At 35.8% G+C, this 24,225-nt stretch overlaps 1 protein-coding gene across 7 annotated transcripts in view; it reads left to right on the forward strand.

The window, feature by feature from the left end:
- The window catches only part of LOC101738997 (dual 3',5'-cyclic-AMP and -GMP phosphodiesterase 11), a 267,871-nt gene that overhangs the window by 59,473 nt on the left and 184,173 nt on the right, over window positions 1–24,225 (forward strand). For 3 of the 7 annotated variants that reach the window (XM_004931809.5, XM_062675401.1, XM_021351678.3), the window contains exon 1: window positions 15,952–16,348. The exons of 2 other annotated variants lie outside the window; for them this stretch is intronic. The gene's annotated coding sequence lies outside the window, so the exon portion shown is untranslated. Of the gene's footprint in view, window positions 1–15,950; window positions 16,349–24,225 lie in introns of those variants that run through there. 2 more of the 7 variants (XM_012695151.4, XM_062675400.1) reach the window with 1 other exon arrangement.

Raw genomic sequence — 24,225 nt, forward strand, 5'->3', positions numbered from 1 at the left:
TGTGTGCGTCAAATACATGGTATGTAGGGTGTGTAATGTTTTCTTTATTGATTTAATGTATCTTTTATGCATTATTTAAAAAAAAATATTAGCATTGTGCACTTCTTCTCTATATTCTCTATAAGTGTGGAAAATTTCATACTCCTCCGTCCGAGCAATTTTCGTAAAAAGGGATACAAAGTTTTTGCTTCACGTATTAATATATAGATTTTTTCGTATTTGTCCATACAAATTGAGAACAGCTATCAAAATCTCGGAGGTATTACATTAAAAAGCTTCGGACAGGTTTCATCGAGCACGCGGTGAGCATGTGCTCGGCGGCATGGCCGTAACACGTTTGTTTGTTACGGTTTATTCCAGATGACGTACCGAGGGTCGGCGACGAGTCCAACCCAAACACAAGATTTTCGACGCATTCATATTTAGACGCTTTGAATCGTTAGTTCCACACGGCCCTCGCTTCCATTCATGCTTTTCGTATTAATGTGTGATTACTGCGAATTCTGATTTCAGTGTTCGACTATAATTATTTGAGAACAGGAAGTTCCTACTGAATGCTTGCGTTATGAATGTGTCTTTACTAAACTGATTAGGGATTTGCTATGAGAATTCTTGAGACGTTCAAAGATGGTATTTTATATTTCATTTTGTTTATCCTGCTTTTTACGAATGTAAAAATTCAATTAGGGTGTAACTGTTTCTATTTTTTCTTGTCAATGATAACTATCCCAACATAGTATATTTTATAGATTTATTACATTTATGGCCCGGCGCCTCCTCTGGAAAGTTCTAGTCTGGATTCGTAATACTATATTCGATCTAGATAGTATGAAATTAGGAAATTATAGTATGCGAATTATAGTATTAAAAATACAAAAAGTTAGACAGGGAAAAATAGTTGTCGTGCTTGTCTGTTATTGTGAAAATTAAGCTACAACTAACAAACCTCAAAATACTGTTAGCTCTTGTTGTGTATACACAGAAACTTAAACGTCAATTTTTATGTGGTTATTTCATTTATTGCCACATTGTGTTCCAGATTATTATTAATAAAAACAAAAAGTGGGAAATTTTTACAATCGGAAAATTACTATTTTATTGTGTTCTTTTTCCAATTAGGATTTTTATTAAAGTTTTGTACACTATGCAGTCGAAGTGAACAAAATTAATACATACATACATACATATGTATATGTTCCTAGTTTTAAAATCAACAAACGTAATTAGAGTTCATTCGATTATACTCGTAGTGTACAACAACTTATATCGTTTATATCGTGTTTATTTTATCGAATTAGTCTGTTCCTGTCTACATTACGAATCGATTGAAACTTAAAATCAATTTTACCTTCATTTACATGCAAATTTATAATTAAACAGCAGTTTAATAGATCCTTGGATTTTATAGAGTGAGATTAGTAAGTGAATCGCAGTTTTATCTACAACAAGACTTGTTTCGTGCCTACCGCTACGCGCGTTAATTTTGTAATTCAGAAGAAATAAAACACATCGGGTTTTCCCGGGATAACGAGTCGATGATAAAATAACGTCAAGATATGTCACTCTGGTCCATTCAATACCAATCGATTTGCAACAGTTTTGTTATGTAAAATCAGTAATTGGTGAACACACATTTTTTTTATTGTTTGGATGTGTATACCATCTCACGGCTCACCTTGTGTTGAGTGGTTATCGGAGTCCATAAACATCTAGAATGTAAATGCCGCCACCCACCTTGAGACATGAGTTCTAAGGTCTCATTTGTCACAGTACAACTGCTGCCTCGCCCTTCAAATCGAAACGCATTACTGCTTCACAGCAGAAACAGACAGGGTGGTGGTACCTACCCGTGTGGACTCACAGGACGTCCTACCGCCAGCGAAGCCGTATTTACTATATTAGACTATAGTAGGTATTCTTGGCGGTTCGCGGGTCATAATGCCATTTACTAAGATAATAAATTTCCTGTGTGTTTATCCAAGCATCTTTATATTAATACGTGAAGCAAAAACTTTGTATCCCTTTGTACGAAAATTGCGCGGACGGAGGAGTATGAAATTTTCCACACTTATAGAGAATATAGAGAAGAAGTGCACAATGCTAATATTTTTTTAAATAATGCATAAGAGATACATTAAATCAATAAAGAAAACATTACACACACTACATATCATGTATTTGACGCACACACGCATGCATACTATTTATTGTTAAACTTTTGTTCTTGACGTCTGTTGTCAAATTGAGAATAGATTAAATATTGTTTGTCTTTGTTAATATTTTTTATAGTGTAGTCTTGGCGAAATTTGTGATTATAGAAGTATAAAATACAATTATAAGAGTGTACAAACTTACAATTCCAATTAATTATAGTCGGATTTCGACTACAGCGGGACCTCTAGTTAAATAATATTTCATCAAAATCGTTAAATCATTTTACGCATTAACAAACATCCAAACTTATAACCATTCATGTTTGTAATTTTTATGCCGTTTCCTGTTTGAAGGTTGATACTGTCAGTTAAATTTAATTAAAATTCAGACCTTAAGGCCTCGCCGTATCATCTCAGTGGGTCGCCATTCCGATCCGATGGTAGATTCAGCGAAGCACTGCCCCTGCTAGGGCTAGCTTGGGCGTGCTGTGAGCTCGCCTACACTTTAGATGAACCTAGTATAACCGAGGTTACTAGGATAGGAGGGAAAAACCAATTAAATCTGAGGTATGCTTCTTATAACAATCAGATAATTGACAAAGGTACAATGAAAGACATTTTACATCAAAGTTCGAACAGATTCGTCCAAGATCGTAAGGTAGGAAAAGTTATATTCCAACGTTCACATACATACAGATTTCTTCAAACAATCCTCACAATACAATAAAAAATTAAATTTGTTTAAAGTTAAATACATAGTAGCAAATGAATTTACAAAACCAAGTAACTAAACAAACCACTGTATTCAAAGGTTTAATAAATTATTTTCATTTCATTTAATCACCCCACTACCGACTAAAACAAGAATGGAGGATTGAACACCTCATCGGCGCAGAGGGCCGCGGGCGAACCGTTCCTCGCAAATTACGGGCATTTGCGGTCCGGCCAGCGCCTAAATTGCTCAGCCCCCACAGTCACACGGATCCGTGAGCGGAACTTATGCAAATGGAGTTCTTATGAAGCATAATTATTATTATTGGTGTTTTACGTTTACCTACAGAGGTAGACGTGCGATTAAAATACACACGACAATTGCTTTTGTGTCTAATTGCGAGGTTTATATTTGGAGTTAAGTTTCTTAACGAATGAATTGTTGGAATGTGTGATGAACTGAATATTGTGTATCATTGAAAAAAAAAGTGTAATAGATCATATTCTTATTTCGTCGAAGTTTAACATATGGTACATTTATGTGTGAATAATTTTTGTGAGCTGACGATTAAATAAGATTTAAGAAATTCGTTAATTTCTCTGTGCAGCGCTATCCCACATATACTCGTATAATATCTTTTTTTTTTGTAGTCACAGGGAATGTCAGAACCATCTGCCTTAGACTCAAAAGACTCGCTAAAGCTTGTTAAGTAAGTGTGACAACGATTTGTCTTGACAGTTTCTCCAAAAGTAAATTCTAAGGTTTTTATAAATAAGAGGTAATCACGACCTTGAAAATATAAATTTATATTTAATATAACGTACAAGACGCATTAGATAAATATAAACAACGAAATATACAATGTAGGCAAAACTTTTGGCAAAGACGTGAATTTTATTTGGATCTAAATCGCAATTGTTTCGAACTGCAACGGGTTTCGTATTACTCATGAATATTGGATGGCTTTGATGGGCTTGCTTGTTGTTGTGTATTGGGTACAGACAGAGTAACTGAATTTGGTATTTATCTCTTTACCATGACGGATCAGGGTCCAAATACGTTTGCTAGTTGCATCAAATGGAAAAATTTCCGCGCTGCCTTCAATATCGTTGCTCTTGGGATATGTTCATTCACGAAAGTATTTTAGGCCTACGAACGGAATGGTGTCATCGGCACGCATGTGGGCCCGGGTTACTGACCTCAGTGGCGCAATCCAAACAAACAGCTGATCGATATCTGACACTATGTGTACATACGCGTATCGATATCAGTAATTGTAAAATTTATATTATTATATATTAATACCTGAAGCAAAAACTTTGCACCCCTTTTTACGAAAATTGCGTGCACGGAGGAGTATGAAATTTCCCACACTTATAGAGAATATAGAGAAGGAGTGCAGAATGCTATTTTTTTAAATTACGCATAAAATATACATTAAATCAATAAAAAATATATTACATGCACTACAATGTACTTGACACACACGCACACGCATATATACTCTTTTGTTTATTGTCAAACTTTTGTTATTGCTTAAAGTCTGTGGTAAAAATTGAGAATAGATTAATATTGTTTGTCTTTAATATTATTTGTCTATAGTGAAGCCTTGGCGAAATCTGTGAATAATAAAGTATAGTCTTTGACAATAGAGTCATAATAATGTTCAAACGTATTATATTTTATTAATTATAGTCAAATTTCGACTACAGAGGGACCACTAGTATTATTGAAAGTACTTAAATAATTATAATATTTCAGGAGACATCAGTTTGAATACCGAATCTATGTAAATTCTACGATGAAAAAGTATTAGTGTCATTTTTTATTTTTTAGGCTTGCTCACCTCTCATTGGCTTTACTGCAACCACTTCCTGTATTTATGAACTCAAAAACTTGAATTTATGAAGTCTTCTTTCAACTCAATGTATATCGTTGTTGAACAAACGTCGAAATTGCATATTCAGTTGTAACTTGAGTATAAAAAGTAATCGCTCAAGAAAAAAAAAAATTATTCTAATGTGTGGCATGACGCTCGTGAGCTTCTTCTTTCCTAGCGTTTTCCCGGTTAGGTAGGATCTGCTTTCCTACTTAAACTCCTCCACTTTGCCCGGACTTTGCTTCGGCATCCTTCTGAGTGAGGTTATTGCCTCCATACCCGCCTTTACCACATCCAACCAGCGTTTTTTGGGCCATAAAATGGTACGTAGAGGTTGAGGCATCTCTTTGCGACTGGAGACCAATGTAATAAAAACTAAAGTTAACATGATGATGATTTCGCGCGTGCAAACCCTACAAAACCGGAAAACTCAATAAACCCCATTAGAATATGTGGGACCGTGCACTGGGCACGCTAGTCGGAATTTCGTGTAAAGAAAGCAACAACATCTTATACGTCGATGACTTAAAAAACCCGTTAACTATTCGAAACATCGGAAATTATCGAACAACCGCGACCTTGAACTAGAAAAACAGTTCAAATTGAGAAAAATTACGCTCTAGATATAAAAACGTGGCTTTCGCGAGAAGTGAACATTTCAACTTTACATTTTCCGTTGTCCACCACGGTTACCACGAAACTGCTAACTGTTAAGTGCTAAGTGTGAAACGTCAGAAATAATTAAATTAAAATAAGAATCGGCTTAGATTAAATTAATAATTTGTAAAATATTTTCAATTACCTCTTCTATACCTTGAATGCTAATTGGAATCAGAGTGGTAGGACAAACAAAAAAGAAAAACATGCGTAAAATTACCATATTTTCAGAGCTATTAATGAACTCATATTTTAATATGGGAAACGCAAACAATCATCTATATATTAATACGTGAAGCAAAAACTTTGTATCCTTTTTTACGAAAATTGCGCGGACGGAGGAGTATGAAATTTTCCACACTTATAGAGAATATAGAGAAGAAGTGCACAATGCTAATATTTTTTAAAAATAATGCGTAAAAGATACCTTAAATCAATAAAGAAAACATTACACACACTCTATACCATGTATTTGACGCACACACGCATGCATACTATTTATTGTCAAACTTTTGTTCTTGACGTCTGTGGTCAAATTGAGAATAGATTAAATATTGTTTGTCTTTATTAATATATTTTTTTGTGTAGCCTTGGCGAAATTTGTGATTATAGAAGTATAAATTACAATCATAATAGTGTACAAACTTACAATTCCAATTAATTATAGTCGAATGTCGACTACTGCGGGACCTCTAGTTACCATAATTTTATAAATGTGAACTGCTGTTAATTACAATATGTGCAAGGGAATCATAAACTTGAGTATCAAGTAAGGTAGGCTAAGATAGACGCCACGACAAGATTGCTGTTTTTGATAGCAGTTCTGAGATACGAGGCTTAACTTCACCAACAGCTGGTATTTTGCCACGCAGGAATCATGCACTCCAACATAAAGGATGGGATAACACTTATATCAACGTTTTTGAAACTCGAATTCGCTGCCTCAATGTGTGCAGCAAGCAACCAGCAACATTTACCTTGTCCTATTAATTGACTGCGCTAACCACTTAACACCTGTCGAGCTGTGAGGTTGTCACCTACACCTATTAATAACATATTCAGATTAAAATTTTAGATAAACTCTAGATTTGTTCAAGACGTGTTAATCTATCGCTGAAAAAAAAACAGTGCAGGAAATGTCTTCGTATTTATTAAAGTCTTTGAGAAAGACGCGTGTAACCGAAAATAAACGAGGCTAATATATTTAAACGTTATTATTTCTAACGGGCTTTTCGGGATCTTGTGAAATGACTTGTCCGAGGCACTCGTTATTTATTTCGTCCCCTTATTAAACGTCTCCTTTGGAACACAACTCTGAATTTATTATGAAATCCTATCCCGCAACGCAAAACCCCAAATATTTTGAGGATGAATATAAATCATATCGTTAATGCTCGTGTATAATAAGGTACGTTGCTCGTATTAATTACAGCGCAATTCATTATTTTTTATGGCGACAAAGATTTTTATTCTAATACTAGCTGACCCGGCAGACTTCGTAGTGTCTTAATCGATAAATAAAAGACCTAAAGTTTTGTTTAAAATAAACTTAAAACAAAAAAAAAAGGAATCCGTCCAAGGGGGGCCACATCAAAGGAAAAACAAAATTGTTATTTTTATGAAATTCCGAGCATTTTCATATTTATCTACCTTTTAAACTTTCTCTGGACTTCCACAAGTAATTGAAGACCAAAATTAGCCAAATCGGTCCAGCCGTTCTCGAGTTTTAGCGAGACTAACGAACAGCAATTCATTTTTATTTATATAGATGTACATATTAAAACCTTTTTTTTCTTCGTTTATAACGAGTATTGAAATTGGTTAGTCCGGTTTGATCAATGACCAACGCCACTCATATATAATAATCAATCATGCTTTGTACAAACAACCGCACGTACCTAATGTTTTTCGGATAGTTTGATTCATTGAAAGCGAAAGGCAAACTTGATGTTACTTTCAGGGTTCCGCAACTCAAAACGAAACAACGGAACCTCTTTAGTGTGTCTGTGTGTTTTGCACTTAAGGTAGCTTTTCTCAGGAACGGGTCGAGATATTAAGTTGAAATTGTTACATACTGGAAGGAAATCAATAAAATTAAAAGAATATCAGTCGGAAATCGCAAATAAAAGATATAACAAAATTTTGTAACTTTTAAATCCAATAAGGCACGTAATTCGTTGACGTCGAATCTAGAACTTTGAAAGGAAAAAAGACAAAAAGAAAAAGCAAGCCAGATTTAACAGCACAAGTACAAGAAAAAGTTTGGAGATAGTAAGAATATTTAATATGTAATATTGATGATCATGAATTATTTATTTAGCATTTGTAAAAGTAAACAAAAACAACTAAGCAAACACAACAAAAATCTAGAACATAGCTTTTCTCTTCCAAAAATCGAAAGTTATCTGTGTAGTTTCCGTGAATTCTGAAAAATTTACTACGAGACACTACACACACAGACGCATGACGAAATAGACATTAGATAAATAACAACATTAGAATGGATCTTTGTCTATGAAAAAACTTTGTTTTTATTTATTTATTGCTTAGATGGGTGGACGAGCTCACTTGGTGTTAAGTGGTAACTGGAGCCCAAAGACATCTACAACGTAAATGCGCCACCCACCTTGAGATATTAGTTCTAAGGTCTCAGTATAGTTACAACGGCTGCGCCACCCTTCAAACCGAAACGCATTACTGCTTCACAGTAGAAATAGGCAGGGTGGTAGTGCGGACGCACAAGAGGTCCTACCACCAGTAATTACGCAAATTATAATTTTGCCAGTTTAATTTTTATTACACGAAGTTATTCCTTCACCGTGGAAGTCAATCGTGAACATTTGTCAAGTACGTATTTCATTAGAAAAATTGGTACCCGCCTGCGGGATTCGAACACCGTTGCATCGCTAGATACGAATGCACCGGATGTCTTATCCTTTAGACCAAGACGACTTAAACTTGCTTGCACACGGAACTCTCGGGTAACAAGTTGATCGTACTTGCCCGGCTTTTCATTAAGAAATATTTGTACGTGCTGAACGTCACGTTAAGAGATTTTGCTTTTAGTTACATGTTGTGTTTTAAAAAATCGGAAAGTTGTTACTTTCTAATAAATCATACTTTCTACTAGGAAAGAAGAAGCTCTAACACATAAGTAAATATAAGGAGAACTAAAAGTTCAGAGCTATTCAATTGCATTGTAAAGAAACTATTCACTAGTAAACAGTACATGACACGTTTTTTATTTAAGTACATTTTATATCTATATATATAAAAATGAATTGCTGCTCGTTAGTCTCGCTAAAACTCGATAACGGCTGGACCGATTTGGCTAATTTTCTTGTCTTGAATTATTTGTGGAAGTCCAGAGAAGGAATTAAATAAAAATAACAATTTTGTTTTTCCTTTGATGTGTCCCCCGTCGGACGGATTCTTTTTGTTTGTTTTAAGTTATTTTATACAAAAGTTTAGGTCTTTTATTTATCGATTGAGGCACTACGAATTCTGCCAGGTTAGCTTTAAATAATAATTTTCAGACCTGTACAAAATAAGTTTTCTAAAATTGCCAGAAAATAATACATTAAAATATTTCCAAGAAATACGTGAACATGTATGCATTTGGTTAGTAAACGTGTAGGATAAAACAAAAAGCAAGATAGAACTGAAAATATTACTTTACGTATACGATATTACTAAGTTATCATCTTAATATACGCTTAGTAGAAGAAAATATTTATTTTTTATAAAGCAGCATGAAAATATTAATTTAACAATAATTTTTCGTTACCTTTTCTTTTTGGCAACGAAACTGGCTTCAAATCAGAATTATTGAGTTATAAATGTGGGTCAGTTTTGTCTGAAATTTATTTTCTTTTTTAACGTTGCGATATGAGAGTTCCAGTAGCTATGCCAAAAATACACGGGACACAAGCGAAGTTTCTTGCCTCTGTTGGCAATGCTTAAATCATTTATCATGTCTGAACCAGAGATACACCAAGCTTGTTTTTGATTATTATCTGAGGACAACGATACGATGAAGCATTTAAATATCAGAAATACATTTCACTACCACGTAAATGCTATAAATAGATAATGGAGATTCAATATTTATACTGTTGATTTGGTATAGATGTGTAAATGGTGATAAAAGATTGAAATGGTCCTAATGTATTAGTTACTATTTCTGTCAAACGTAACGTGTAATGTTGTTGAACATGTTGTTTAGTGTAGTAGGAATATAGGGCCGTTTTCCAATTACAGCACAAGAGCGCATTATGCGGCATAATGCTCAACTAAGCTTCAGCATAATTCGGCATTGTGCGTCACTGAGTCGCATTATGCTCTGTGATTGGAAAACTACCATTAAGTAATGGTTAATTTATTTACCATTAATTTTAAGTTTTAGGTTAATTAATTTTATGAATTATGCCGCATAATGTGCTCTTGTGCTGTAATTGGAAAACGACCTAGATTTCACAGTACTAATTAAAAAAAAAAACCAATAGTTTTGTTTGGTAGAAGCTATTCTATCGCCACACGAGCTCATGTCTGGTCGTTGTTGGTATTGTATCTAAATTCAACTACTATTCTAAATTAGAAAATGTTTGAATTGTCTTCGAATCGAATTGTTACTTTAGTTAAAATTTCTTTGGTTTCGCTTCAGAAACTGACCTTCGTAGCTAAATGATCTCTTGGAAACGTAGGTCCGTATTAAAATTCAGATCGTGTTTAAGAGTTGGAGAAAAATATTCCAAGTCGGGTCAATCTATTTACAGGAAAACTTTTTATTTTTACGTGTGTCGAAATAAAAATATCTGTTTGCTAGTGATCAAATTGGATTCGCTGTAATCGACACTGTAAATGGAAACGTTCCTCACAGGAGATTCTTGCGAGGCACTCCGGTACCTGATGCTTGGCGTCGCTAACGTCTGAAGTTGATTTATGGCTTCGGAAGGAAAACGTTCTCATTTACTTTGCATCGAAACGGCCGTCTGGTGTAGTGGTAAGTGACATGGTCACTACAAAAGGGGGTCGCGGGTTCGAATCCCGCCAAGGGAAGATATTTGTATGATAAATATAAATGTCTTTTCCAGGGTTATGGATGTATATTAAATATATGTATGTGTATAATAAAAATCTTACATTTATATCCGTTATCTGGTACCTGTAACACAAGTTCTTTACGAACTTATCACGGGGCCGGTTAACGTGGCGTGATTGTTAGTAAATATTTATTATTTATTTATTATCGAATACTATCAAACGAGTTTATTTGTATGTGTCACGAAATAAGAAGGTAATGTTTTCTCAAATTTAATACCCGACGGCAATCTCGGAAAATTAGGGACATTACAAATTTGGTTTAAGCGTTTTCAATCCGGAAATTTTGATGTCAAAGATACACGTCGCTCTGGTCGCCCTATTAAGGATAAAATGGATGCCATTTTAAAAAAAAAGTGTAACAAGATCGGCATATCAGTAGTTACGAGGTAGCTGAAGAACTGGGAATTGACCGCAAAACAGTTTTGGCGCATTTGAAAAAAACTGGGTGCACAAAAAAGCTCGTTATTTGGGTACCTCACGAGCTCACTGAAAGAAACCTAATGAACCGTGTACTTATTTGTGATTCTTTATTACGACGTAATGAAACCGAACCGTTTTTGAAGTTTTTGAAGAAGAAGAAGAACTGGTGAAGAAAAGGTGATGAAAACGGATCACGTACGACAAGAACGTGCGAAAAAGGTCGTGGTCAAAAGCCGGTCAGGCTTCACAGACTGTGGCGAAACCCGGGTTAATTCGCAACAAGGTGATGCTGTGTGTGTCGTGGGATTGGAAGGGCATTATTCATCATGAGCTGTTACCACCAGGCAGGTCCATCGATTCTGAACTCTACTGCGAACAACTGATGAGATTAAAGCAAGAAGTTGAGAGAAAGCGGCCGGAATTAATGAACAGAAGGGGTATGTGTGGTTTTTCATCATGGTAACGCTAGACCTCACGCATCTTTAGCCACTCAGTAAAAATTAGGAGAGCTTGGCTGGGAGGTATTAATGCATCCTTCAGATTTCCTTCAGATTTCCACCTGTTTCGGTCTCTTCAAAATTCTTTAGCCAGTGTCAGGTTAACATCACGAGAGGACTGCCAAAACCAATTGTCGCGGTACTAGGATCAGAAGCCCCGAAATGTCTGTAGCAATGGGATCATGTCCCTACCTACAAGATTGCAAAAAGTTATCAAACAAAATGTTACCTACATACTTTAGTTAAATATAAATAAACTATATTAAAAAATGTTGTGAATTTTCTTAAAAAATGCAAAAAAACTTTTTCCGCAACCTATTATTATTTTACATAATTACAATAAATCATTATAAAATAGTGAAATAAATCATTTTTGCTTCGCCAACTTTATTCAAATTTTATGATTGGTTTAATTGTTTTAAACTGACTCATTATTATTTTTTTGTAATGATTAATAACAAACGCAAAAAAGAAATTGCAAACGGGATTTCGTTCCAACTGTGGGTCAATAAGACACGTTCTCCCTTTTTTTACTAATAAACGTGTTCTGGGTGTGTCTTTTTGTCTAAAATTAAAAATTAAAATTATGTCTATCATAAAGTAATCGACTTGGATGTCAATGAAAATTACCTGTGTTTTAGTCTACGAATAAATTATTCAATCTATACAAATAAATAAAAATGGAGTGTCTGTTTGTAATAATAAAATAACCACTTTTTACTGAATGCGTAAGTATGTGACCACAGTGCATATTCCAATTATTATTTTTTATATTTTTCTGTCTGTCTGTGTATTTATTCCAACTAATACGGCTGGACCGATTTTGCTTTCACTGATAGGTAGTTGATGATATAAAGAGTAACTTAGGCTACTTTTTTAGATTAGCTTCGCCCCGTGGCGTCACCCGCGGTACGATAATAACCGCGGGACTCAGCAATCAATAATAAAATTTAATGTTTCCGAAGCGAAGCGAAGGCGGGTCGCTATGTTATTAAATTATAAATTCACATCGTATCCGGCTACTTAAATCTGTGGCGACTCACCTATCCGCCACTAAGTACTTGGGCAACCGCCTTACAATTTGACAAAATCGCTGTCGCCTATGAATACAGGCAATCATCTATTATTGTTGTTCAACACTTCGGAATCTTAAGAAACTGCGGGCAGTACACATCGATATTTGCTGTGCTACCCATCGTTCGTGTCAGTGCCTTTACTACTCCTATATGTTATTTCTTTATTGTACCACTCCGGTTATAGTTTGGTTGTGTACATACTTATCTTCAATAAACTATTCAAAGCAGTACATATTTATACTCAGTGTGTAAACCATCCTTCGTGTCAACGCCTACCTAATAGAACAGAAGCAGCACTACTACAACTGCATCTACAAATCTAATACTGACAATACATGTGTCATCAAGTGCATAATGCAATTTAATTTTTAACAATACAATCAGCAACAAATTTTGCTATCGTAAAACTTTTACAGAGGTGTCTGTCAAAAAGATTCGCAAAACGGTGTTAATAGACTTAAGTGAATTTGATACAATGCACCGATGACTTTGTATATTTGTTACTTTTCGTATTTTGTTTTGCCATTTAGATGATTTTAGTTGGACTTTCATAGTTTTAGAGGTATAAAAGTCGATTTATTCAGTCAATTGATCACTGGAGTCTATAGACATTTTGAAGGAAAATCTGCCGTTCACCATGAGTCGGAATAGCTTATAATTATAATGTCTTGATAAACGTTGTTATTCATATGGACCTTATAAGAAGATATCGACAACCATCAACCAAATGTAGCTTAATTTATTCTAAAATTTTTCGCGAATTCATCTAGCTTTAAATGAGATCTCATACATATATGCATATAATTTTTTTAATGAACTCCAAATAGCCTTGAAATTTGAACAAGGGCAATGAATAAACATATTGTGTAGATTTTATTCGTCCTATTAGAAAAACAAAACATTGAAACCTTTTAAATTCGGAAATTAGGTAATTCAGTAATTAAATATCTACACGCAGAATGAAGCAGTAATGCGTTTCGATTTGAAGGGTGGGCCAGCCGTTGTAACTATACTGAGACCTTAGAACGTATATCTCAAAGTGGGTGGCGCATTTACATTGTAGATGTCTATGGGCTCCAGTAACCATTTAACACCTTGGGCTGTGAGCTCCTCCACCCATCTAAGCAATAAAAAAAATAAAAAAATACTTGTCACTCTTGATTGTTGAGTGTACATTGTAACCGATGATAGCGCTAAATGAACTGAATTTAAGAGCCCGCATTCCCGCCACGTAATGCTTATATATACCACACGTGGCTTTAAATCGTTCCTTAAGAAGGTACTAGAAGTTTTATAAAACTGTTATGCATTAGTAACGACATTATTTTTGTGCAAGAGTATGTAAATTGATTAAACAAAAACAATCTCAACAAAATCAAACAATCAACAAGATAATGTTAAACTGTTAGTGGTGATAATTTACATGCGGAAAATATCGATTGGATACTAATTAATAATCAATTCTTCGATAAAAAAATTACGTAGCGTTTCATTTCAGGTAATTAATCTTTGAACGGTGAATATATTCGGGACCCTGAAATGTGAGTTTGTTAACGTTGTTGATGTAATGATCTGAAAAAAAATCGGTTGTCTGTAAAGTCGGCTTACTGACGATAGTTAAATGTGACAACGTCATAAGAAAATACTGACGGAATGGTTTCATTTTAAAAAAAAAAAAAAATTTATTTGTTTGATAGATATTTTGTATGGACAATTGACACTACATTCACTTTCCACTGAACTTCATACTTGACGAAAACATGTAAATGTATTATTGTATAGCAGCTGTCCACGAGGATGCATCACTCACTCACGTAGGAGAGAGACAGATGTCGAACGCTGCCGAACGCGGAGGCCGATTGTGCCTCTTTGTCGCTTGTTGCGCGCTCTCGCTTGCACTTCAAGCCTTAAATGGAACGCCTCAATGAGTCGTGTTTTACCGTGCGTGCAGCCGGCTCCATCGAATTATAAGACGTTGTCACGTCAAATTTTTTCAATAAAATTAATATAATTATTTACATTCAGTATTCACAGAATTTTTGGGCATGATAGGGCGTTTCGCTGCGCTTCTAATGAAACTCATGGTCTCACAATGAAAATGCGTCGTCGTTCTTGAGATAAGAGGTATAAATCTCAATTGTATTCGTAAACGTCACGTTCCGGCTCTGGAATAAACTACCTTTCACGGTGTTTCCTGAGCACTAGAACATACCCTTTTTCAAACTTCTACAAACGGCAGCACGAACCTAAATAAACATAATTAAAACTACTTTTACGGCTTAATCCCTGACTGGTGACGGAGTTTTCCGCGAGCACGAAAACTCTGAAGTATTCGAAAACCGTAGAAAGTACTATAATATACCATAATATAATATACCCAATATTGTAGTAGTTACTTATCCTAAGCACTAAAAAGCACCATAAGCATAAGCTTTATACAGTATTTGGAGGAGAGCTGGTTAGAAAGGTGAGTTAAGAATAGTTGTACCATGTATGTAAGAATAGTTGCACCCGTGACATACGATTAATAGCTGGACAAATTTTCAAGTAAGATTGGAGCCACCGGATTGATAATAAAACAACACATTTTTTTCTTTGTGGATCGTGATTTTGATACGAACTTTTTATCGTATCTCATAAATATTTTAATCAATTTCATAATATTGTAATCAGTTAAATGACATTATGGTCAATGTCAGACATTGCATAATGGAAGAAATTGAATACGACGTAGAATTTATCATCATGAACACAACGCGACCATGGACTTTTATCTAATTTACACAGCCACGTTGGAAATGTCGAATTACCGGAGTACCTGAGTACGTTTCGGTGTGCTCGTTAAATAATCACAATGGCATGTACAAACACGAATGGACACAATTTTATATTGATGTATGAATTCTTCATTCATCACAAACGTTGTTTTGTCTCCAATTGCGTCTACTATAGATAATAGTCGCGGTCTGACAACGTGCTCCACTTAAATATGATGGAACTAGTATGTAGCGTGTCTCGTCACTCGACCTCTGCGTATCAATTGCTCGTTTTCCAACAACCACTGTGCTCACGCATCTTTTGCGTACGCTAAACGCTATGCAGCAACGTCTTTGCTCAAAAAGCTTACTTTCAATTTGTTTTATCATCATCTATTAATCACTTGTAGATTAGTCATCAACTAACACAATTTCTTGACAGATTGCTATGATAATGTTTCCCGAAGACGTTCGTTTACGCTCACCGTTGTTGAAGACATACGTATAGGAAATCAACTTTTGTTTATGTGCAGTGCGGAGTGATGTTGTGTTTTACTGTTTATCAGTTCAGGGGTTAGTGTGTGTATGTGAGCTGTCAGAGTATCGTGTTGGAGTGTTTCGTGTGTGTGTTGTGTATATTCTGTTTCGTTGGTGTGGGTGTTCCTGCCGACGGGAGGCGCGGCGGACGGCGGAGCGTGGACGATCGGCGCCGCCAGTTGGATTCTGAGCGACACGAGGCCGCCGCGTTCTCGCCGCGTCGAATCCTAACTCGCGATTCCAGTAACTTTGTGTGCATTGGAAACTTTTCGAAGCGGGCTCGAGCGCATTCGTCGGTCGTTTTACGTTTCGTTAATATTTCGAGTCGCGTAGTGAAGTAAAACGTGGTAGCGATCGAAGTTATGCATAGACGCGATACTGTCGGGTCTATTTTTGAATATTCTCTAAACGCTTCGTCGTGAAGTTTTCGAAACGCAGCCCGCCGCAGCCGGGTTAACGTCCGCATCGTGTGCACCGATACTGCAACACGTCTTGTGTGGTTCTGTTGACGGATTTTTTGTTGTTCGCCTCCGCTGTCATTACCGAGAAACGCTATCTGTAAGTATGACCCCGGTTGATTCACGATACTAGTTTAGCGATCTAACCGTCTCGAGTGTGAGTTTTTTAATTCTTTGTCGAATAAAAGTAACGTCTCCCTAATTATAACCGAGCACTTAATCCGTAGTTGATGATGTTGTAAAGTAAAAACAAATTGTACGCGAGTACATACGCTTACATGTATAGAGTGAGACATCGTATGTATACAATGTGTTCACGCATACAAACGCACAACCATGTACATACATACGCTGTGTTGTGCTGTGTTACGTACCGCGTTCCATACAAATATAATTTGACGTATCTGAACATTACGCGTAAATGCAGTGGTGTTGTGTATTAAGAGTACTAGGATGTATTCATATATAAAAATAACAACAATGAAACGCATACACACAAAATATTAGTTAACAATTATTCTAACCGAAGTTTGCAATGCATGAGCTGCGTGCGAGTATACTAAAACTAGTTAATTTCTGACTCTACCACGACTCGCACCGCACTGCGCGGCATAACTTGAAGTTGATTAAGATTTGCATAACTTAACATACTTATAATGAGTTTTTAGGGGTTAATATGTCATTCGGAACGCTCTCGATTTCGTTTTTATGTTATTGTTCTAATGAGTAGACGTGCTCATTCTGACTCAATGGCCTCTACTATGAAACCGAGGGTTGTAGATTCGATTCCCGTATCGGGATAGCATACATATGAGTAAACCCATTAGCGGTGCTTTAAGGTACCTCAAGCACCGTCCTCTCGACAAGTAAATTAACCCATAGACACAGCCCACTGAGTTTCGGTGAGATCCGGTGGTAGATTCTGCGAAGCGCTGCTCTTGTTAGGGCCAGTGTTAGCAGCACTTCCGATTTGAGCCCCGTGAGCTCACCTACACGTTAGGGTGAAGCTGAAATAGCCTCTCAAGGCTATCAGCATAGGTAGGGGAAAAAAAAGAGTACATTTGGTTGCTCTATGCCTTGCATAAGTATGGATGCAGTCTTTGGTCCCCATAGTACGGCGAATCCTAATTCGGTGTCAGGTCACCGTGTGTAATTTATCCTTGATTATTTATTTATTACAGTAATTACTTTCTGAAATGTTAAAAATGCGTGTTAGAAGTTGTTTTTTTTAATTGGTTCCCATTTACTGTCCAATCTATTTTAAACAAGAAAGCATTTTTTTAATTTTCTTATTTAAATGTTTTCGAAAACGTATTACCGTATAGGTACATATCGTGAAAGAAACTAATGAATAATAAACAATGTCGTTAAATAGTGTTACATCCAAAAGGTCATTAGCGAAGTTCGCATATAAAAGAAAGAAAATGTTTTGAAGATAGCGTTTAATTACGTATTCGCCGAATGTAAAAAAAAAAAAAACTATATAGTGATAACGTAAAAACTTGACCGCATAAAAAAAATATTTAAAAGAGAATCAAATGTATTTCAAATACGAACATTTTTGGATTTGGAACAAGAATTTCGTTTCTTTGAAATCAACAAGCAACAATAGGCGTTTCTCATAAGACGAGTATTTATCTTTATCCGCTACCGATTTGTCCTTATAAGTAAATACAATACAAACAGTACTAATAAAAATACGGTTGGATTTCTTGGAAACCAAAGCCAATATAATGGATCAACGATGAAAAATGTTGTTTGCATTTTATTTTTTCTCGTAGCACGCAAAAATTTATAAATTCAGATAAACAACACAACAACAGGTTCCGAAAAAGAGTCGTTGTCGTCAAGAGCTTACGAAGAAATTAAAGCTGGAATGTTTCGATACAATGACGCATTTCAACTAAACATAGCATATTTAAATAGAAAGATAATTTAAAAATATTTTTGCGGAGAACGTTTATTTATTTAGCATTTCATTCTTTGAACGTACAAAAATTTAATTTACGAAAATCAGATAATTATTTTGCTAAACGAAGTGGAAAAAGGTATAAATTATAAACAATGTGAACACGAACGCGTTACAGACCCAACAGTCGTGAATACGGTTGTGAATTAAAAAAAAAAAAACCACTGGATTTAATCCGTAAAGCCTTGTTCGGACTAGGCGAGTATTTTAGTCGAGTACCGAGTAATTTAGTAGTTAAATGTGTCTGAGCACCAAAAATTTAGTCGAGTAGGTTAGTAAATAATTTAGTCAAGTCAATCCATTTTGTCCTGTTTTTTTGGGCGAGTAGCGAGTAGTTTAGCCACTAAATTATTCGGTACTCGACTAAAAGACTCGCCTAGTCCGAACAAGGCTTTAGTGTTAGACATTCGCACGAACACGGCATAAAATATCCCCTTCCCCTTTGCAATTAAGAAGCCGGGGGAGTTTTAACCGAGCTAAACACGCGCACGCGAATAGTAAACGTTAACATTTTATCAGTTCCATCGTTTTTACACCTACAACGAAATGTAAATTAACCATCCGACTGTCATACTGAAAAGGTTAGATTGGACACTGGCAGGGCTGCGAAACGTTTTGAATTGCAAGTTAAGGTATTTTAATATAACATGGTTTTGATTTTTTCTGCTAGTCATTAGTGTTGTTTGATTTGGCCCATTTGATTGCTTATATTTGATACAGCGCTCTGAATCCCATTATCTACAATGCCATACACACCATCGAGAATAGAGTAAGATGGCCAAACTTCATCCAGAAAAAAATAACGGGAGGAGATGGTCACGACCCTCAGACGTGAGAAATGTGACTCAAGGAGAAAGGATTTACGAAAGTATAGTACTATTATTTTCCTCTAAATCTATCATAAACCATGGTAACAAACTATATTATACCATAATATGATCTGTTTATTTGACATTAACAAGGACAACGTGTCTACGACTCCTCGGTCCTAGAACCATAAATACGACTTGGCCTATTTCTGCTCATTCTTATAGTATCCTAGCTCTTCTTCTTTCGTAAATGAAACCTCCGATTACTCTTCTACTACCAGCAGAACTTGTCAATATAAACTCTAAGACGCAGCCGATCGTAGGTCAAATCAAATCGGAGAATAAAGGTTGCGTCCTATGTTAATCCTAACTGCGGGGATAATGGGCATGGTTTCCTTTCGAAAATAACTCTAATTATTTTTTTCACATTGTCGATGGGGACAGCCCTAAATGAAGCAAAAGGGGTGGGCAGCGGGATAATCAAGTTTTGTTGCCACGAGAGCTTAATTATGTGGTTTTTTAGAGGATGCCCTATCACGAGACCTGTATAATTCTTCCTAAACCGTTGATTTTATTTGTTAACAGTTATTCTTTTGTTCATTGTAATTTCAAAATTCTTTCGACTATTTTTAGTTAGTAATTTCTTATAGTAAATTTTTGTGTTATAATCGTCGACTGTCACTCAAAAGTTTCTTTGATTTGCGATTTTAAAGATTTTGTTGGCCCTTGTATAACACCTGAATACTCTTAATATGAAGACCAAACGTCAAGTCAACCAACTGCCTGTACGATAACTCAGTCTTATTGAATTATAAAGCTTAAAAAAATATGGGGTCGCCACCAATTACCTTTTTGAAACGTTGCGCCCACTGCGGTAACGCGTAGGGCTAGTATTGCGTTTAGTTGGTCGCGTTACCGATCTGTGTACTTAGTGCGAGCTTTTTCAACGTTATCGATAGCATAAAAGTTAACTAAATTTTGTATACAGTTGGAACAGCGCCCTAGCGGCAAACGTAGGCGGCAAGCTTTCCAACAAATTTGAGTTAACTTTTACGCTGTCGAGAACGTTAAAAAGCTCTCACTAAGCAAACTTACCGGGCAGGTTCGCGGGTGATTTCAAAATTGAAACCCCAAAATCGAACACCGCCAGTCCCCGAGATACTGATAGTTCTTTCTACATACATATTAATATGGAAAATGTCAGTAAATATTTTACAGAAAACTAGTAAGTAGTTTAACTTAATAATCAAATTTCACTATTTTTTTTTTACAACATTATCTATCCCGTTACAAAAAATACCAAGCTACCTAAGTCAAGATGTTGTCACTGCTCAGATTATGATGCCATTGTTTTTAGTTATTCCTGATAACTCCTGGTATATTATATACCACAGCGATCGTTCATGACCACGAAAACTGTAAATTATTAGGAATAATATGAAAGGAAAATAATGAAACGAGATTAAACGCGTAAAAGTAGTTTTAATTTTTTAAATAATTTTGTTTGATTAGGCCTTTGTGAGTGGTTTCAGAGAATCATATAACACAGCGGTCGTTCATGACCAAGAAAACTGTAAATTATTAGGAATAATATGAAAGGAAAATAATGAAACGAGATTAAATGCGTAAAAGTAGTTTTAATTTTTAAAATAATTTTATTTAACCAGGCCTTTGTGGTTTCAGAGAGTTATTACTCTATCCGCTTGTAAGTAAGTGCGCAGTAAATTCTCATTGCAATGTTAATGTAACATTGTCTTAGAACTAAGTTATTTACTAGAAACAACTGAAAACCGATATGACAATACAGACCGTCCTTCGGCGAGCTTCAGTACATTCTAGTTACAATTCAGAACTTGAAGGCAACGAGCAACTAGTTAATTCGAAAAGGTAACAAATACACCGATAATAATCGATACTTTAAGTGTGTTTTCTAAGAAAACGTTTAAATATAGTAAGATTAGAGCTTAAAGAATACGAATTTGAAAGTGTATAAGAATTTGTCAACTAAAATAGTGGGGTACGTTGCGTACAGATAAGAAGGTACTGTGATTTTGCATTTTACTGTCAAAAAGCAACCATAGATACTGTTTGAAGGGTAGGACAGCCAGCCATTCCACAGACATTGAGAAATTCGAACTTATGACACATGTTAAGCGACGGCAGTATCGTGATGTCTATAGATTCGGTAACCGTATAATATCCGGTCGAAGGCAACAAATAAAAACTAAGAATGATTGGTTAGTCTTGGCGAAGCAAATTTTAAACATGTTTGTATTTTATTGCTGAAACTATGTAATAGCTGACGTTTTCGAATAAAGCTAAGATCAAATGCGTCCCTGTAATGCTCCTTGAAATTGCACATAAATCTACTTTTGTCATTAAATATATAATCCTTCTGTACTCGTGTTTATCGCTGAAGTTCAAAGCGGGCTTTATCCGGCTATTTTGGATCCGTTACGTTCCTCTGTGATTCAATTCCAGGCCAGGACAACTACCGGGCAAGCGTAAATAAATATTATAAAAAAAACGATATGCTAAATGTTTGGAAATTAAATTAAAATATTTCATTTTTCGGGTTTCAAAGGAAAATCAATAGCAGTATTAATTACGTAGTGTTTTACAAACGTATAGCAATAAAGACGCAAGTGCCTGGCACGTGTTTCACGATGAAGGAATAACATGTTATTACGTGTTATTACTGTGGTTTCCGGAGAATGATCGCACGGATTATTTTTCAGTCTAAATATCTACAGACGAATTATAATTACAAAAAAATATATATGTTCTTACAAAATATTTCTCTAAGCTACCAATAAAAATAGATTTTTCAGTGTAAAACTATCGAAGTGTCCCATGGTTTGGCAATATCTATGAACTTGCCCTTTAGTATACAGGAAATTAGTATTGTAATTCTATCAATCAAAATATGCACACATGGTATCGATAGGTCTCTGCTAGCACAGTGGTAATTTTTCAATGCCCTTTTTTGAAGAAGTAAGCTGTATCGGAGCGAAAAACCATCAAAGCTCATCAAATCCGTTTTTTCCTGCCAAAGCGTGGGTGAAAACTTTGTTAGAAGTCTGCCGTCGCAAGTATTGGTAGGTACAGTGGATGAAGTAAAATATCCAATCCTAGCTCTTGTAGCTTAGAGACCAATATTGTTTTGAAGCTAACGTTGAACGCTGCTGTTGCTAACTCGGTTTGAGTCTTATCAGCTTCTACTTATAGCCTTTAATTCCTCGTTGCTTAATTTATTTTTCGGGCGACCACTGGCTCAATTTTTATATCAAAATTTTCGTGTCGGAAGCATTTAAATCAATAACAAGTGCGTTGGTTTGTAGTGTTCACTCTGTACACATAATTTATGCTGTGAACCATTTGTGGGGTATTGCTTGCTGCGGCTGAACTTGTACTCCATTCTTTTTCTTCTCCATCGCTCCCTCATTGCTGAGGATCGTGACTCCGTTTCAGCTCGTTGACTGCCAGTCTCCATCGGTTCCGGTCAGTTGCCTGGTGTAGTGCAGCGCTAAGTAGTCTGCTGGTTTGCTCGGAGATCTGGTCGGACCAACGTTTGGGGCTCCGGCCTCTAGGACGCTTTCCTTCTGCTTTTCCAGTGACCATCAGACATTCCAAGTTGTCTACACCTCTGCGGGCAACGTGGCCAAAGTAGCGGATTATGCGTTGCAGACAGGTGGTAGACAGGAGTTGAGCGTTCTCCATTTTAAGCTGTTGTAGCAAAAATATGTGTACTCCATAATTACACATATTTTTAACGTGTCCATAATGATGAAAAAGATACGAATATAGTGCAAACAAAATACTAAGCAATAAACAGATTACCGTATTTCAAAACTAGCTTTTGCCCGCGACTTCGTCCGCGTGGAATAGTTACTTTGGCATAACGCTAAATTTTACCCGCCTCTTCATTTACGTAGAAAGTGAAAATATTTTTGAATAATAGAATGTCAAGGAGTTATTTAAGGTACCAAAATCACGCTTTTTAACCGACTTGCATTGGTCTTAGCGTGGTGTTATATAGCCTATAGCCTTCCTCGATAAATGGGCTATCTAACACTGAAATTCAAATCGGACCATTAGTTCCTGAGATTAGCGCGTTCAAACAAACAAACTCTTCAGCTTTATAATAGGCAGTAGGCAGCGGCTTGGCTCTGCCCCTGGCATTGCTGAAGTCCACGGGTGACGGTAACCACTCACCATCAGGTGGGCCGTACGCTCGCCTGCCTACAAGGGCAATAAAAAAAATTTAAAATAAAAAATAATAGTATAGATACAATTTCATACTTTTAAAATAAAATTCATTTGTATTTAATATTTATTGCCAGCCATACCTAAATTACGTTTTAAATGGTCACTACTGTAAAACGGCAACTACGTAGCTAAATGCCTATTTTTTTGTCATAGTATGGGTAATCATTGCATACAAACAATGTAGGTTATTCTCTACATAAATAGTATTTTCATTGCTTTCAAACGGAGACGAGTTTATGACCATACGGTGCCAGGGCCATAGCCAAGTACGCCGCATAATCATCTGTTGTTGTAACGTTACTGTTAGACGTCCGTTTTTTTTTAATTGAGCTCACAGCCTACCTGGTTTTAAGTGGTTACTGGAGCCCATAGACATCTACAACGTAAATGCGCCTCCCACCTTGAGATATGAGGATACATCTACAACGAGAGATATAAGTTCTAAGGTCTCAATTTTCGTTACAACGGCTGCCCCACCTTTCAAGCCGAAATGCTTCTCGGCAGAAGTAGGCGGGGTGGTGGTACCTACCCGCGCGGACTCTCAAGAGGTCCTACCACCAGTAAATCAGAAGATACGCGTCTGTTTCCAGCCCACTGCTGCTTCTAGTCAATCGTTTTTAATAATATTAGATTTTTATTTATATTTTTATTGATTTCGCCTGCTGATACTTGTCCCAATTTTCAAATCTCAGGCGTATTTTTTTGGAAGGACTGACCTTGATAATATTCGTATAGGTAATAATTATGAAGTAAAAAAAAATGAGAAATTATGTGGCAACCACCACTTTTAACATAACGATTGTCAATTCAAAAGCAAATCAACAAAAACTGTTAACAAACAATAAACACGACGTTCAAAAGATTTAAGTTAAAATACGCTAAAAACTACCTATATTAAAATGTAATAAATAAATTTAGTGATTTGCTATC

The sequence above is a fragment of the Bombyx mori genome, chromosome 3 (assembly GCF_030269925.1).
Source record: "Bombyx mori chromosome 3, ASM3026992v2".
Taxonomy (NCBI): domain Eukaryota; kingdom Metazoa; phylum Arthropoda; class Insecta; order Lepidoptera; family Bombycidae; genus Bombyx; species Bombyx mori.